Raw genomic sequence first — 18,835 nt, 5'->3', positions numbered from 1 at the left:
TTACACCAAATTTCACCATACATCTAGAAAGATGAGTGGCTTGCCCATGCTTGAAGTGAACAAGTGCAAAACAGCTCTGGAAAATCATATTTGCCATACTGGTTATTCTGTGGGAAGGAAGATTGTAAATGTTTTAAGACATATTTCATCAGCCTCACAATCTGGACAGTTGGTATTACCTACTAAGCTGCCAACCAAACATTCACTGCAACTTGCAGAGGCTGTCCATAATTCACTGTACTTTTCCCATTGGCTGCTCTTTCTCTATTTCCATAAAGCACAAAAAAAGGCAAGCCATGTCCAATGATCTTAGCTGCTCACTCAAGTAAGTGATTTTTTTTCAAGGTAGCAGTGAAATCTTTGTGCCTCTTACATTAGTGCCTTTAGCATTTCTCCATATTGAAGGATATACTATTCCTGGCCTTTGAGTCAGAAAGAGGGCCAAAGACCTTACTGGAGTTCTTCCTGAATACCGTTGTTCTAGATGTCATCAGCTTACACACCAAGACTTGACTGATTTTTCTGTATTTCTTAAGAAGTCTGTAGTTTCCTTAATTCTTAACTAGCAAAAAAACTGCAGAGGGATTTCAGAAATTTAGCAAAATCCTTCCTTCTTCACTCAGCAACTTGATTCTACTTGAGAAGTGCTGAGCATCAGCTCAAGGCTGATTTTTACCTCATCCGGGTCATTTTATAAAAGACTGTTTAAAGCAGGCAAAAACCAGACCATTCACTGGAAAGGCATTTCATGGTTGAAAGGTGAGGGTGTTTTTTTCTTCTATTGGTTCAGTTTAGATCTCTTCTTCCTCCTTCCCTTCTTTCCTTCTCTCCTTCCCTTCATCATTGGCAAGCACAAAATCAGCTCAATTCCTTTGCTGTTTGGTCCTGCAACTGCAAACTAGTTTCAGGCATCTTCATGCTTTGCCTTAACTGTCCTCGTAATGGAGGCCATAGGGGATGTGCAGAGAGAACCAGCTGCTCAAGACACAAACCTTCTCCTAGCCAATGCTGGGCAAATGTAGTGATACTTGTCATCTATAACGTGGGAGGGTTCAGCGTTACTCCCCCACCAACCTTGTCTTTGTAGACTCCATTGCTCATTTTCTGCCAATGAATGAAATAATTATTAAGTATTGCCAGGCTTAATCTTACTGAAAGAAAATGAACATCAAACTGAAGTGTTTCAGAGAACTATAGTCATGCTCTGTGGCACTGGTTAAACTCTCACTCTACTTTATTGGGGTAGACAGCATTGCCCTAACTTGTGATGCTGACATGCTCCGGCTCTCCAGTTAACATTTAATTGCTAATTCAATCACCACTTCCCAGAAGTCTGAGACTGTGATAGATTAGAAGCTTATTCTGATATTATTATTCTAATACATTGAACAAATTTCAAGGACAACACTGTAAAAATATGCCAACACTTTCTAATCCTCTTTTATTTTCTTTTAATTTCTCTTTTGCTCCACCTCTTATTTTGCTCCACCACTAGTAGCAAGTGCAGAGCACAAAGAATAGGGTGTTCTTTTAGTAAGGCATTCATTGTCAACTTTTACAAAATATTTACTGTGTATTTCTAGAAGATATTTGAGGAGGAGCCAACAGATTGAAACATTGACTCATGCACAGTGGCCATCCTGCAATGATCCTTCACTAATGACTTACCACTTGGTTGTGGTGACACAAGGCAAGAGAAAACACAGGGGAACACAAGAGAAAACAATCTGGGGAGAGCATATGTCATTTATTTTCATATTTCAGGGTCCTGCTGGAAGCATGTTTAAAAGTGCCAACCGATCCAGTCGCAGGCTGTATCACATCACAGCAGAAATATTCTGATTTCTAACCTATCAATATCAAGGTTTGAAATTTCACTTTCATACTAGAAAAAGCATAGTGTCGTTAGTCTTATAGCCTGTTTATATGTATATAAGATTTTAGCCCATTGTCTTCTTCAGAGACACCTGTACATAAGCAAAAAATAAAGGCCTTCCTTCAAGGTTCAGTGGCCTTAACACTCTTGCCTTTTCCCCAGGGATTCATAGTTTGTCTGGAAAGAATAAACACATAATCTACTTTTCTCTTAATTTAGGCAATTGTTTTGGATGTTAAAAATAAAGCAATGTTTTATATCTATAATGAAATCATGTTTTAACAGAGAAAAAAAAATATTGCTTTGACGAGATAATGAGTTTTTATACAGTGTACCTGTGGTGGCTTACTGGAAGAGATATGATGCCCTGTAACGCAGTTTAGGACTAAGTTCTAAATTAGGGCTTAATAATAAGTCCTAAATATGGGTTTTAATAATCCAATTTACCTAGCAGCTGGTTCTTTAAATGGTTTTGGATTATGACTGACTTCCAGCACTTCGCTAGTTTCAGTATCAATTCCTCAAGAGGTATATCCAAGTTCTGTTATTATGCATTCCTTTCTACAAACTGTACTTTATTTTAGTTTTCCTCTTTTGTTGTGGGTTCTCAAATCAGTATCTGTATGTATCTAGATTCCTCAAGGGTTTTCTAAGAATATATATTAAATTAGACAATAAAATTCATCATGAAGTTCTGTGCCTCAGAGCTAGACATTTGAGAATACTCTACTTTCTGTCAAAGCATGTGTTCTGATCTTCTAATCACTTGCTGTTTATGAAGGACAAAGTAAAAGAGTGGAAGATCTGTGCTTATGTTTATTCATATGCCTTCAACAGGATTTCTCAAGGACTGAGACAGGCAAACCAGGCAGTAATGCAGTCAGTTATTTGACAGGTATTCTTTTATCTAGGTAACGAATGACACTAGCCAGAGAAGCCACAACAGACTATTTGATGCCATCAAAGCAGTCACAGAATTCAGCTTTTCTTGGAAGCCTAAGCCAGGCTGCAGAGCTTCCTATAGCGGAACCCAAATGCCCCCATTAGTAATTCCAACAGCTTCTTCAAGGCAATCAATATTCTCTTAATGTTTCTTTACCTTCTTGCAGCCTTTGGCAATGCTTGCGATAGGTGAAGTTGTACAGACACAATATATTATAAAATACAAAGGATGAAATATCCACAGTGAAGCTGGTGACTGATTATTATTGAGACTGATATGATTACTAGTTTTAAAAGAGAAGGTCTCCAGGTCTACCTGAGTTAAAAACCCTCAATGCTATTGATCAAAGAGGGAGTTAGGTTAAAATATTCTTACAAGCAAAAAGGAAGAGCTTTGTTCAGGATGGATTGGCTACCCATTGACTGGCCTAAAAGCACAGAGAGAGGTTTGCAATTTATTCATGTAAAGTGAGAGGCCTAGAACAGGTGAATGCCAAAATTTCTAACTTCCACCTTCAAAGAAAATGGAGATACTGATATTGACACCATATTTGTAAAATATCGCTGAGAAAGGAATGCAGCAAAGAGCATGTTACACAGTCAATTCTATACATAAAGACAATATGGGATCTTTACAGTGTGAGCTCCTTTTGAATTCATAGAAAGTTGGTAAAATAGTTGCATACAATAGAGTTACACAAGCAGAATGGGGAAGTACAACACTACCAGAGTGCTCCAAAAGGGAACAACATTTCAAAATAACTTTCCACAAAGCAATGCTCCCCTGAACAAAAGTGGCAAATCTTGTGCAGAGAGGTTACAGTATCAGCCTCCATATTCTCTACTATAGTTTTAAGGAGTCTTGTGACTTTATTGTCATTCATGCTCACGTGCAATAGTAACCCTAAATCGTGAGCCAACAGGCAGTTGTCACAGGTAGGAACATCAGACTGTAAGAAATTTGAGTCCAGTCTGTGACTTTCACAGGCAGTCACCAACCATCTCATACAATCCTGTTTTGAACTCTCAGTATGCTCTTTTCAAAACATTTTTTCTTCCAATACTTGACAATATATGGATTTTTTTTTTTTTAATTATTTTCAGGTGAGTGCAATTTTAGTAATCACATAAACTCTGCCAACTATGTGCCAAATTGAATTTTCTTACTGAACACAAATACAACTTTAGATTTCTAATTATCCTTCCTTACTAAGTTTTTCTTAGGGGTGTGTGATTTCTTTGCTAGCAGTGCAGCTTGTGATGTCATAGTGAAATGAAAGTACAATTATGTGCCCAATGTGCCTTGAATAATACAGGTAGCACTAGTACCAGTTTGTCCTTCTAAGTTAGATAGCCATCCTAGTGATCCCCCAGAATGACCTAACCAGAAAAGACAAACACCTGTGTGCTTCATCTCCTCAAGTTCTCAGACAATGACTTTGCCCTATTGACCACATCCATTCCACTTTACTTTGTGTTAACGAGTAGGGCTGTGCGTCTAGAATACTATTTATATTCGTATTTTGATCCCAACATTTGTATTTCTGGATACAAATAAATACACATTAAGAAAAAATGCAAGTATTGTGTGCATATGTGATTGTATTTTCTTATCCTATGAAAATTTATTTTTTTATCTTATGAAAACTTAAAAGAACAGAAACAAATATCTGAAAATCTGACTAAGGGTAGACATATAGTGTGGTACCCTTCTGACAGGGTGTTTTTGAAATGAATTTCAGAAGATTCTTAAAAATATATTTTATAGTCAGTATAAGCAGCCAGTAAGCAAAAAGATTTGAAACTAAGGCTTACTCATGGGGCTAGTACAAAGTGGAAAGAATATCCTATACAATGTAAAGAGAAATCCAGAAATAAGCTGTGTCTGTAGCAAAACCTGCTTAAATATAAACACTTCATAATTTAAAAGCTTTGATCAAATTTGTCTTCTAATTCATCTAATCCATTTTTTTATTAGAACGCTAGTTCTTTGGATTTGCGTACACAATGAAATTTCCTGATAAAATTATTCTCAGTATTTTTACAAGTATAATTTGTTTGGCAGTCACTTATTATTAAGAGTGTCTTCTTGGAATGCAACTTCATTCCTTCTTCTGTATGTTTATTACCATAGAATTGCCAGGTCTGAGCCAACTCAGATGTGAAATCCCTGCTTCTTTTCAGGATTCCAGTCCATAGTGATACTGGAGTTGATACCGGGGCCACAGATAAAGCAGAAACTTCCCAGATTTCTCTGGAAGTGCACTAAGAATTTCCCTGTCGAAACTTGCTGCACCTTCTTTTTGGTCTTACCACTAAGGCTTTTTTTTTTTCCTTTTTTTTTTTTAACTTTTTTTTTTTTTTTTTCCAAAAGATATTTTATTTCATTTCACAAACAAGAAGTATACTTAATTCTTCTATAGTTTTTCATAAACTTGCAGTAGGATATCTTCCTTACCTTCAGTAACTCCACTGTTTCCAATTATTGGTTTGCTATGCAATTCATTTTTTATCTCCATTTGTGTTTCAATATGTCTGGTTATTAGTACTGATCTACCTACTCAGAATTAAACATAGATTCTGCACTTCACTTCTTTAACAATGGCTGGCACTTATTCTAACAGTGTTTGACGTGCAATAACCAGTAGCAGTTGTTGTGCCCCAAACACCAGAGTAACAGGTAGGCATAATTTTTGTCATGACATTTGCCTTCTACACATTAGCCCTTAAAGCGTACCATTGCTAGTGTGAGCATAATGCCAGCTGTAGTCCGTAGCAGAGCATAACCTGGACCACCTGCATTCTTGCAGTCAGTTGTTGTGGCTGACAAAATGTGAGTTGAGCACATCAGACCTTCCAGAGATTTAAGGTGCTCATCCTGCCAAATTCATAAGGATCTGATATGTCTTCCAATTTAATAACATTTCCTGCCCAGTAGGCTCAAGTGTGCAATAAACTAGTATGATGAATTGTGCCAATAAGTTCTGCCTTTTTATGTTACCCTCTGTCTCACCACCACAAATCTAGTTAAGAACTGAATTACTGTTTGGCAGTTTCAGTTAAAGTAAGCTCAGGCTGTGAAATGGAAAATGAGCAAAGCTGAATATCAGGGAGCTATTCAGAAATTAAGGAACAAATAGAAATTTTTTTTTCCAATAGATAGGTATTTAGAAGACAACCGTCAGTTAATAGCCATAGTAAAATAACTCACATTTTTAAAAATTGGTTTACAAATGGAAGTCATTTGCATTAACTATGCAAAATAAGTAAGATATGCTAAAGTTTCATATGCAACAACTTGTGCCAGTGAGGTCTTTTATTTATTCATTTGCACGTTTGCTTATTTTTATTATATTTTATTATATATTCCTCCAAACTGCAATAGAACCGGCCCTAAAAGAAGCAGTTTTTCATTTGTGTAACATCTGGGCCAAGAGTCATTTCATTAGCCCAAGTATTATACAACTAACGCATATCAAAGACACATATTTTCACATACAGAGAGAGATTCCTTATCAGCTTTTGTTTTTAGGTTGTCTTCCGAATTTGTATTATTTTAGGTCCAGCTAGGTTTTCTTGATTCTTGTACTCATCAACCAAAACTCCACAAATACCACAGAAGAAAGACCAAAAAAATAAAAAAATAAAATTCTCACACTTCTTTAGCAAGTGAGGGAATCCTTGCTAAGGTATCCTCAGTTCCTGCAGACATTAGTATATTAATGAAAAGTTAGACTTTATCAGAAAGATTGGACCTGATACATCCAAGGGTTGGTCAGGGCACTACAGAATTCTTTCTACTTTCAAGTAGAAACTGAATTGACAGTATTTGTACTCATCCCAAACCTCTCCCAAGCCCTGAGGCATTCTGTTTCCATATGTTTGACTATGAAATACTCTTGCTTTAAAGATACTCATTCATTTTCTACATTGAAACTTGTCAAATGCCAGGTCAAGTGTTTTGACCAATGTCTTTTATAGAATTTTCCACTCAAAGAAATTACACCTGTAGAAGCTAAACACAAAATTCCCATTGACTCCCTTTATTTCTAGTGTTCATACTAGTTGAAATACAAGCAAAAGCTGTAATGCCTCTGTACTGGGTCTGGCTGGGATGGAGTTAGCTTTCCCTGAAGTAGCCTATGCAGTGCTGTGCTCTGCACTTGTAGCCAGAACAGTCCTGATATCACACCAGCTTTGTGTCTATTGCTGAGCAGTGCTGGCACAGCATCAGGACTCCCTCCAACGCCCCCCAGAGCCAGCAGGCTGGGGGTGGGCACGAGGTGGGGAGGGGACATCGCCAGGGCAGCTGACCTAAATGAACCAAAGGAATATTCCTTAAAAGTTGGGAAAGGAGAAGGAGAAGGGGGGGGGGGGGGGGGGGGGGGGGGGGGGGGGGGGGCGTGGAACTCATTATGAAAATGTCTGTCCACCTAAACATCTGCTGCTTGTATTTATGTATTTATTGAGGCCCTGTTTCCCAGGATGTGGCCAAACATTGCTCATTAATGAGAAGTAGAGAATATATATTTTTTCTTTCTGTGTCCTTTCACTCAGACTTTGCTTTTTTGTTTGTTTGTTTGTTTTTTGTTTTTGTTTGTTTTTTGTTTTGGTTTGTTTTGGTTTGGTTTTGTTTGTTTTGTTTTCCCCCTTACTGTTCCCTTTAATTAAATTACCTCAGCCCGTGACCCTTCTTTTCTTCCAGCATAGTTCTTTCTCCCCCTTTTCTTCTGAGGAGGAGGAGTGAGAGGGTTGTTGTGGTGGAGTTCGGCTGCCCAGCTGAGTAAAACTACCACAGGTTCTTGAATGATTATACATAGGATCTGACTAAGAATCCCCCCAGACCTCCTAGGATTCATACTACAAATTTGCTGTCATTATTAAAAATTGATATTGCAATTGACAGCACATCTCTGAATACTGTCATCTTTCAAATCCACTGAACCATTAAATGGTTCATTCCTGGACCTTAATCTGTGGAGTAAGCAAACAGAAACCTCATGGAGTTCATCAAGGAATGGTGTAATATACTGTGCCAGCTGATGATCAAACCCACGCATCAATACTGGCTTGTAACCAGCTAGCTGAATAGCATGAAAAGTTGGTGAAGATTACTGTGATTGGCAGGTGGAATATAAGGTAACAATGTGCTCTCAATACAGCTCGTCTGACTCTGAAATGGGCAGAGCTATGACTATGACTATGTCCAGAATCAGAGGAATTCGTTATCACCCTGTATTCAGTACTGGTGAGGCCACACATGAAATAATATGCCTGTTATGGTGTGTCCTCCCCAGATCACATTATTAGGAGGGATACTGAAAAACTAGTGGGGACTAGTTAGGTAGCTACTAAGACAGCCAGGGACCAAGAGCAGATGAAATGTGAGAAGTGGGAGACCTCATTGCACTCTACAACTTCCTAAAGGGAAGTTATGATGAGGAGAAGGTTGGCCTCTTCTCCCAGATAACGAATGATAGGACTCAAGGAAATGGCCACAAGGTGCTACGAGATATGATTTAGTAGCTTAGTGAGTAGTACTGGTGATAGGAGGACGGATGGACTAGATGATCTTGTAAGTCCTTTCCAACCTTGTGTTTCTATGATTCCAAGCTGAGGAACTGTTCATTTGAACTGATAAACAGCACCTTAAGGGATGTTCCAGTCACAAACTGCAAATACCTGAAGGGAGTTACAAAAAAATTACAGCCAGAATTTCAGTCTCTTCTCATTACTGCTATGATGTAGCAAGGAGCACAGATATCACCTTGGGAGGCTCAGGCTGGACATGAGGAATGGCTTTTCCACAACGCAGTATAGCACAGGAAAGGCTGTGCTATAAGGCAGCTAAAGGCTGTCCCAGAAGTGCTGTGGGAGCTCTCTCCACTGAGGCTTTCAAGATCTGGCTGGACAGAACCTGATCTAATGTTGATGATGTTCTTCTAGCATGAAGTTGAACTACAGAACATCAAAAACAAACAACAAAAAAAAACAAAGACAACCAACCAATGAAAAAACCTTCTCACCTTCTAATCAACATTTCTATGATTCAATAAAAGGAATTCTTTGATCAGTTATCTCTTCCATAATATTCAACTAGATATGCAGTGAACAATGACATAACTGAAACCACCATACAAGCCACTGTTGTTCAGTCTCTGAACAATTTATCTTTATATAGCACTTAAGCCATGTCAAGGATCACATTGTGTGTTCCTAGTGAGGTCTCTCAGTGCTCTCTGTAGAAATTGATTTTTTTTTAATTTATTTTTTTAAGACTATTCAAAGTCTCAGTTTGAACATGTAACTTATGTCAATGATTTTTATAATGTATATTGCTGTCCTGGTTTTGGCAAATAAAACAAATTTATTTATCATATAATTTCTTAAAAGAAGCATTTGACACGATTCCAATCTTATTTTCCCTTTGCAAGTTTGTAACATATACCATTTAATGTTACTACATCAACACAAAAAGGAGGACAAAGGAGAATCTCCATCCTTTACTGGATGCGGGGGGAAACTTAGTTACAAGAGATGAGGAAAAGGCGGAGGTGCTCAATGCCTTCTTTGCCTCAGTCTTTAGCGGCAATACCGGATGTTCTCTGGATACTCAGTACCCTGAGCTGGTGGAAGGGGATGGGGAGCAGGATGTGGCCCTCACTATCCATGAAGAACTGGTTGGTGACCTGCTACGGCACTTAGATGTGCACAAGTCGATGGGGCCGGATGGGATCCACCCAAGGGTACTGAGAGAACTGGCAGAGGAGCTGGCCAAGCCACTGTCCATCATTTATCAGCAGTCCTGGCGATCGGGGGAGGTCCCAGTTGACTGGCGGCTAGCAAATGTGACGCCCATCTACAAGAAGGGCCGGAGGGCAGACCCGAGAAACTACAGGCCTGTCAGTTTGACCTCAGTGCCAGGGAAGCTCATGGAGCAGATCCTCCTGAGAGTCATCACGCAGCACTTGCAGGGCAAGCAGGCGATCAGGCTCAGTCAGCATGGGTTTATGAAAGGCAGATCCTGCTTGACGAACCTGATCTCCTTCTATGACAAAGTGACGCGCTGGGTGGATGAGGGAAAGGCTGTGGATGTGGTCTACCTTGACTTCAGCAAGGCTTTTGACACCGTCTCCCACAGCATTCTCCTCAAGAAACTGGCTGCTCTTGGCTTGGACTGGCGCACGCTTCGTTGGGTTAGAAACTGGCTGGATAGCCGGGCCCAAAGAGTCGTGGTGAATGGAGCCAAGTCCAGTTGGAGGCCAGTCACTAGTGGCGTCCCCCAGGGCTCGGAGCTGGGGCTGGTCCTCTTTAATATCTTCATCGATGATCTGGACGAGGGCATCGAGTGCACCCTCAGTAAGTTCGCAGATGACACCAAGTTAGGTGCGTGTGTTAATCTGCTTGAGGGTAGGAAAGCTCTGCAGGAGGATCTGGATAGGCTGCACCGATGGGTGCATGAAGTTCAACAAGGCCAAGTGCCGGGTCCTCCACCTGGGGCGCAATAACCCCAAGCTGAGCTACAGGCTGGGAGAGGAATGGTTGGAAAGCTGCCAGGCAGAGAAGGACCTGGGAGTGATGGTTGATAGTCAGCTGAATATGAGCCAGCAGTATGCTCAGGTGGCCAAGAAGGCCAACGGCATCCTGGCTTTTATCAGGAACAGTGTGCCCAGCAGGGCTAGGGAGGTGATCGTCCCCCTGTACTCAGCTCTGGTGAGGCCGCACCTCGAGTACTGTGTTCAGTTTTAGGCCCCTCGCTACAAGAAGGACATCGAGGTGCTTGAGCGGGTGCAGAGAAGGGCAATGAAGCTGGTGAGGGGCCTGGAGAACAAGTCCTACGAGGAGCGGCTGGGGGAGCTGGGCTTGTTCAGCCTGGAGAAAAGGAGGCTCAGGGGTGACCTTATCGCTCTCTATAGGTACCTCAAGGGAGGCTGTAGCGAGGTGGGGGTTGGTCTGTTCTCCCACGTGCCTGGTGACAGGATGAGGGGGAATGGGCTTAAGTTGAGCCAGGGGAGTTTTAGGTTAGATGTTAGGAAGAACTTCTTTACTGAAAGGGTTGTTAGGCGTTGGAACAGGCTGCCCAGGGAAGTGGTGGAGTCACCTTCCCTGGAAGTCTTCAAAAGATGTTTAGATGTAGAGCTTAGGGATATGGTTTAGTGGGGACTGCTAGCGTTAGGTAGAGGTTGGACTAGATGATCTTGAGGTCTCTTCCAACCTAGAAATTCTGTGTGATTCTGTGATTCTGTGATTTACATATTATGTTACATGAAGGAAAATCCCTAGCTGCTTTAGTGGATAACATACATATTACATTTCTACATAAATTCAGACTGCAATAGTCAGAGGTATTAATTTTGAATAATGTGGTGTGTGACTGAGTAATAGGTTCATTGTTACAGAGGATTTATAAGGTATCTTATCTTCATATCTATCTTCATCTTGTGTGAACATATAGGAAGAAATTTTATGTATATGAAAACACACAAATAAGTGAACAAACACACACAATAATAATAATAATAATAATAATTGCATGTCTAGCCTTTACTGTCATGTAATGTGTACTAGATCTTCCAAAGACCTAACCACAGTCATTACAGTAACAGGTAGATAGCAACTTTGGTGGGGTTTTTTATTTGTTTGTTTGTTTTTGTTTTGTTTTGTTGGGAGGTTGTTTGTTTGTTTTTGTTTTACTCTTCTTATATATTACATATACAAATAAAATAAACTGTCTGTTTGTTTTGTAACTACTGTGCAGTAGACAGCTGTATCCAAAAGGGTGAAAAAAAATGATTCCCTACAAGATTCTTAAGTTCATTCCTCTTTAGCCATGTACAAAGCCAATTCACAAGGGGAGACTATATGGATAGGTGAACATGGAAAACTTAGAGAAAGATTAAGAAACTGAGTTAGTGAGCTTATTTCTATCTGGTAGCTTTGGCCCAAATGTTGCTACTGTACCTGTGCCATGTGTCTACACCTATTTGATTAACAGGGACACTGAACTCATTAGTTCTGCATGTATGAAACAAAGCTAGACTGAAACTGATGACCACATGAAGACCTTTCCAGTACAGGAATTGATTTCATACATCTAAGGAGAAGCCTACCAGAACAGAACATCTAAGCTTTGTGCAAGCAAATCAAATCAAGTAGCATCTGCTGTGCAGCTGGTTCTGGGAAGGGTTTAAGAGTTCATTCCAGGGATGAAGTATTGGAAAATGTTGACAATGTCCTCATGACATGGCACGAAGTCTTGAATGACACAGTGATAGGTGGCATCTACGTAAATTGGCTGGTGCAGGATACATCCTAAGGTGAGTTGAATTCACAGCATGAGCTAATTTACAATGCAACTCTGAAAGCTACTAAAACGTAGCACAAAGTCACAGAGCAGATTTGAGCACTTGCACACAGATGACACCCCCAGAAATGCAAAAGCCAGGAAGAGCTTAAACTCTTAGGCATTTAGGTAGCTTAGGAAGTGCTTGTTCATGTCAGCATGCAGGACAGGAGAGAGTTGCCCATTACAGCTCTACAAAAGCAACAGGGAGTGCAATTTTCCCACGACCCAAGGTGCCAGGCAGCAGAAAGCAATGTACTTGAGACAGAAAAGGGGGCCTTCAGGCTCAAAGAATGATTATTATTCAGGACATTGATAATCCTGACAGGTAATCTGAATATTCACAGGCTTTACTTCCTATGCTATAGGACCACAGGTATCATCAGCACTTTTGCTCTCCCCATCACTCCAAATTGAAACCCCATTAAGATTCCATGGTGTGAGAAGTCCCCATCTGTCGTGGTTCTGCTCGAGTGGGCAGCCGAGCTCCACCACAGCCGCTCTCTCACTCCCCCTCCTCAAAGAGGAATGGGGAGAAATGTGAAAAGGGCTCAAGGATTGAGATAAGGACAAGAAAATCACGCAATAATTATTGTAACGGGCAAAACAGACTCGGCATAAGGAGATAGTAAGATTTATTGCCTATTACTAACAAGCGAGAGAAATGAGAAAACAAAGGAAAAAGCAAACCAAAAGCACCTTCCCCCCCATCCACCCTCTTCCACCTCCTCCCCCTGAGCAGCACAGGGGAACGGGGGAATGGGGGTTATGGTCAGTCTACAGCACTTCTTCTCTGCCGCTCCTTCTCGGTCACTCTCGTCCCCTGTGCTGTGGGGTCCCACCCACGGGATGCAGTCCTTGATGAACTGATCTGGAGTGGGCTTCCCACAGGCAGCAGCTCTTCCAGAACTGCTCCAGATATGGGTCCGTACCACGGGGTCCATCCCTCAGGAGAAAACTGCTCCAACCTGGCTCCCCTACGGGCAGCAGCTCCTGCCAGGTCACCTGCTCCTGCGTGGGCTCCTCTCCACGGGCTACAGGTCCGGCCCGGAATCTGCTCCGGCAGGGGTCTTCCACAGGCGGCAGCCTCCGTCGGTGCAGGGCCACCTGCTCCACCGTGGTCTCCTCCACGGGCTGCAGCGTGGAACCCTGCTCCACCGTGGTACTCCATGGGCTGCAGGGGGACATCCTGCTTCACCATGGTCCTCACCACAGGCCGCAGGGGACTTCTGCTCCGGCGCCTGGAGCACCTCTCCCCCTCCCTCTACACTGACCTTGGCATGTGCAAGGCTGTTCTCTCACTCCTGGCTGCTGTCTGGCGCAGCGTTTTTTTCGCTGTCTTAAATATGTTCTCACAGAGGCGCAAACAACATTTCTTATTGGCTCAGCTCTGGAAAACAATGGGGCCCTTCCCAAACATGGGGCAGCTTCTAGATCTTTCTCACAGAAACCACCCCTATGGCCCCCTGCTACCAAAACCTTGCCTCATAAACCCACTACACCATCACTGTGTCACCTATGAGCAACAGACCCATGAGAGCAGGAAAAGAAAGGACCTTTCCAAGCACGCTATTGTATGAGTTACTGAAGGTGGTTATCAGGCAAAAATAAATTCATATTACTATATTGCAAAAGTCCAGTCAAACAAAAACTCAATTTAAATAAATAAATAAATAAAAGCAATATACACAAAACAAAGTTCTTCTGCAGAAATATAGATAGAAATCTGTAAACACTGTTACTGGAGTTAATCATCTAAATTCCCTTTACAGCTGATAGAGACACATAGACACTTCCTTCTAGAAAACAACTCATCTTAAAGTAGGCATCTGAAACTGGAGTCACATAAACCAGACTCTAAAAGAATTCATTCATTTTTCAGCTACTATAAAGGGAGCCTAAAAGAAGCCATAAACAATTGTGGAAGATGAATCCCACGCACATTATCTCTTAAACAGTAGAAGCAGGGATTCTACACTGAGGAATGTAGAACAATAATATTTTAAGGAAGTTCCATAAGCAATAGCACAGTCATGAAGAACATTTAGGGATTTCCATGTTCTTTTTAGGATTAAAGGAAAATACCAACACCAATATGTCTACAGTACCTGCTACATATATAACCTTATGTTATTGTGCATATTGTGTGCCTGCAGTTTCAAAGTGTAGACTGCTTACATTGGCAGAAGTACAAGGAGTGTTTTCACTGTGACAACACGGAGCTGTACATGAGATCACTTATTTTGCTGCACAGGGAGCTCTGGGCTAAAGAGGTTGGGCTACCTCTCCGCATCAAGACATCTGAAGAAAATCAGCTCAAACATTTCTATATTTCACCATAGCATGCAGCAATTTCATATCCAAAGGTATCTATATAAAGAAAGTATATGGCACAGGAGTCTCAAAAAGTCATGGTTGCTTCTCTGCAACAGACACCATGTCTCTTAAATATCTTTCCAGTTAGGTTCTGAATGATCTCAAGCTTTTCTAAACAGGGTGAGGATCAAAAGACAGTAACAACTATGAAAACAGAATGATATGAAACAGGAAATAACTGCATTCTGGAGATTATGTACAGCCTTGTGATTTTAATGTAATTTTTACCAGACTTGCAATGACTTGTTCTACATGAGGAAGACTCAAGTAAAGTGATGTGCTGCACATTACATTGCTCTCCTTGGTATGCATCAGACTTCAGGTGAACAGCTCCCCAGTGTCTCTCATTTTTCTACTGTCATTTTGGAGGCTCATCATCAATCATTTCATATTGTCTCTGCTAAATGTTGTCATAACTGTTACTTCTTCCATCAAAACTACCCTGAGCCATCCAGTCATATTGAACTGTTCCTGCCAAACACCTGTTTGCTAAAATTACTGCTGAGAATATAAACATAGTAGTCCATGACACAGTATTTTAAATATTCCACTAATATATTATTTGTGCATCACACAAACACTAGCAGAAACATACTGAGAACCTTGAGCATGGCTATGCAGCAGCATCACTCTTGCCTCTGCTCTTCATTCATACCACTGAAATCTTTCTTTTTTCAGCAGTGATACTGGAATCAGAAGACTTTACGTTATTGTCAGTGACCTACTGTCCCTGTGTTTTTCAGTTGTGTGAGTTTCTCAAACCCTGCACACAGACTCCCTTCCTGTTAGTTGAATAATTGACCATCACATTTTACAGGAACACAGCCTCAGTGGACAGCAGGGTATACCTATCTGCTTTGAGAATACATACCATTATGTATGAAAAAACTCTTACCAATGAAGTATGGAGGAAAAGTGCTCAGCATGCACAACTCTGGAGCATGTAGATTCTCACATCCATATGGTTTGTTGCAGGAGGTACACAATCCTCCCCTTCTGACTTGTATTTCATCCTGTACTTGGCACAATGCAAAGAATAACTTGGAGCTGGCAGAGCCACACGAATGTGAATTCCTAGCTGGAATGGTTTTTCATGCTTTTCTCATATATCATCCAACAGTCTTTTGACAGAGACTGGCCTCCATTCACAAACAGGGATGTGGCCATTGTTATCAGCATAACAGGGAGTAGGGCTGCACTTCTGTCTGGCCATAATTGCTACAGAAATTGTATGAGACAGACAATGGCCATTGCTGTCTGAATGCTGGTTCAGTGTGACTCACCACAGGCAACCAACCAGCTGTTTTAATTTATCCCACTAAAGCTTGCCTGCCAAAAGGGTGCCCCTGCTGAGCCTGTCCTCCAGCTCCAGTGTAACTGCTCCCCTTCACTCTATTGCCATCCAGCTGCAGCAGGGCTGTTTTTTACTTCTGTTCTGCATCCCCCCCTCCCCCCCTTTTTCATAACCTGTGGAGATCACAGTACTTACATTGAGAGTCCCCTGTAGAACAGGAGTTACATCCTTCTCCTTTGGAAAACAGTAACACTGCTTGTTTAAGCAGGGTTCCTCAAGGATTACTAAAAAACAGTTTTCATGCATTTCCCTGGATAAGATGAACTCTTTCTCTCTTTTCATCACTATTTTCTCACTCTACAGGAAATTACCCTGACAGACAAAGACAAGAGGGCATAATTACTTGTTTCTGCAAGCTGATGGATAGGTAGCAGCACTGCATGCTTCTTTGCTGAGTCAGCCAAGATATTCAAGGTTCCTACCCTTCAGCTTAGGTTCTTCAAGTCAAACTTGAAGCACATGGTTAGAGCCATATGGAGTATTTGCTCTCCTGTTCTGTAACTCATACTCTATTAATAGTTAAGTAAATAGTCCAGCATTTCTAGTAATATCAAAATTAATTTTTAAAAAACTATAGTTGAAGACACTGTAGGTACTTTCCACACAAACCTTACAAAAATACTATGTACTTCAGCACTTAGGAGCATTTTGCATAACAGCACACATACATTTTAGTGAAAATGTTTCTGGAAGTTGAGCTTTGTAAGCATGTTGAGAGCACTTCTCCATGCTCTTTAATAATTTCATATTTGTCAGTCAATAGTGTAATTTCATCATTCTGTAAATTATTGGACCTATTTTCCTGTGAAGTGCTATACTGTAAGGAGGTTTGCTTCCCATTGTAACATCCTTGCTCTGAGATTATGAAGTTTTTAACTGATGCATTACAGCTAGAAAAAAAAGATATTATATCCTTCTTATTAATGCCCTGGAGCATTTAAATTAAGTATTTTGCATATTAATAAGTATTTAAGTTTTTTTTATGCTACATATGTTATTACAGATTTAGTCGTACACTTCGTAATCATGCCGCTTTAATATATAAACAGAGAAATAACAATATGTATAATACTGATGTATATTACACCCAATTGCACATCACATCTAATGGCAGTACACATATGGTTTCTACAGGCTTTGTTCATTTTAAACATTTGTTTTTCATAGCACTAAACATGATCTTAACCTAAAGTATACATGGGCTTTGGTAATCTTTTCAGGAGGAGTTTCAAGGTCAGGTTGGAGGGAACTTTGAGCAACCTGGTCTAGTGGAAGATGTCCCTTTTCATAGCAGGGTGGCTGGAACTAGATGGTCTTTAAGATCTCCTCCAACCCAAACCATTCTATGATCTATGATATTTAAAATATATATATGTGTATATTGTTAACCTAACTCTACAATAAAAACACTCATGCCCAGGGTAGGGATCGATCTCAGTTTCAGATGGCTAAAACTAATCTAGACATCTAAAGTCTCTTTACAGTTAACAAAAATATGTAGGTAAGAATGGGACTCTGTTGTGGTTTTTTGTTTGTTTGTTTTGTTTTGTTTTGTTTACCATTTTGCTCAGACATAGCATATTAATTCTTTGTTCAGACTTGCTCTCATGCCAGTTTGGGCCCAGCAGGTTGTCCATCCTAGCCTCCAGAAGTCTTGTATGATAAATGATATGTATATAAGAGCAACTGAATCAAACTAGATTTTCACCTTTGAATGAAATTCCCCAGAAATAACTTCTCTTACCTTAGGTAAATGGAATAAAGACAGCTAGAGCTGGATTAAGTACCCAGATCACCCACTTGGGTGACAGACATGACACATGACAGATGCATGTATTCACTGAAGTGAAAGCTACAGCAAGCTATGCTATTCTGTGGCATCTCCTTTGTCTCAGGAAAGATCTGTTTAGCTCACTTGACTGAGAGCATCAGGAGAAAATAGTGATTTAGGTACTTGGACACAGAAAATGATTCCAGTTGCAGAGTTCCAGTCTGGCAATGATGTGGCCATCAGGTTGCAAAGCTGTGTACTTAGCAAACTGCCTTAGCTCTTTGTCTGCAAAACAAAAAAATGCCATTTCCTTAACTCAGAGGCACTGTTAGAAACTGCAATAAAAAGTGTGAGAAAATACAGTTAAAAGGTTCTTCTAAATAACACAGATGAAACCTGCTTTTTCTCCTTCTGGGTGCTAAAGAAATAGATACCATCAAACCCCATTTCTTTCATTAAATTGTCCACAGACTGGAAAAAAAAAAAAAAAAAAAAAAAAGTGTTGGGGGGGGGTCTTCACAGAATCGCAAAATGGTTGAAGTTGGAAGGGACCTCCAAAGATCATCTAGTCCAACACCCCCCTTCTCAATAACAGTCACCTAGAGCATGTTACTCAGGATGGCATCCAGGCAGGTTTTGAATATCTCCAGAGAAAGAGACTCCACAACCTCTCTAGGCAGTCTGTTCCAGTGCTCTGTCACCTGAACCATGAAAAAGTTCTTCCTCATACAGCAATGAAACTTCCTGTGGTTCAATTTATACCAATTAACCTTTGTACTATCATTGGCCACCACTGAGAAGAGTTTGGCCCCATCCTCTTTACATTGTCCCCTCAGGTATTTATAGAGGTTGATAGGATCTCCTCTCTGTCTCCTGTTCTGAAGGCTAAACAGGCCCAGCTTGCTTAGTCTTTCCTCTTAAATAAGAAGTTAAATGTAGCATTGTTTCTTTAGGCCTAAAGAACCTGTGAGCATAATAAAGTTTATTTGAAAATAAAAATAAAAGTATAAAAAAAAAAATAAAACAAAACTATTTATATGGGGGAATTCATAGACAGCTATTTATACATAAATGAATTTCAGACTGGAGCCACATGGGTTTTGCAATGTCAATCATTTAAACAACAACAAAAAAAAATCCTATCCTATATGGTGTGAAAAGGAATAAATGCAC

This window comes from Aythya fuligula, chromosome 1, assembly GCF_009819795.1.
Source record: "Aythya fuligula isolate bAytFul2 chromosome 1, bAytFul2.pri, whole genome shotgun sequence".
NCBI classification, from domain to species: Eukaryota; Metazoa; Chordata; class Aves; order Anseriformes; family Anatidae; genus Aythya; species Aythya fuligula.
The sequence above is the reverse complement of the archived record's forward strand: the minus strand, read 5'-3'. Positions refer to the sequence as shown.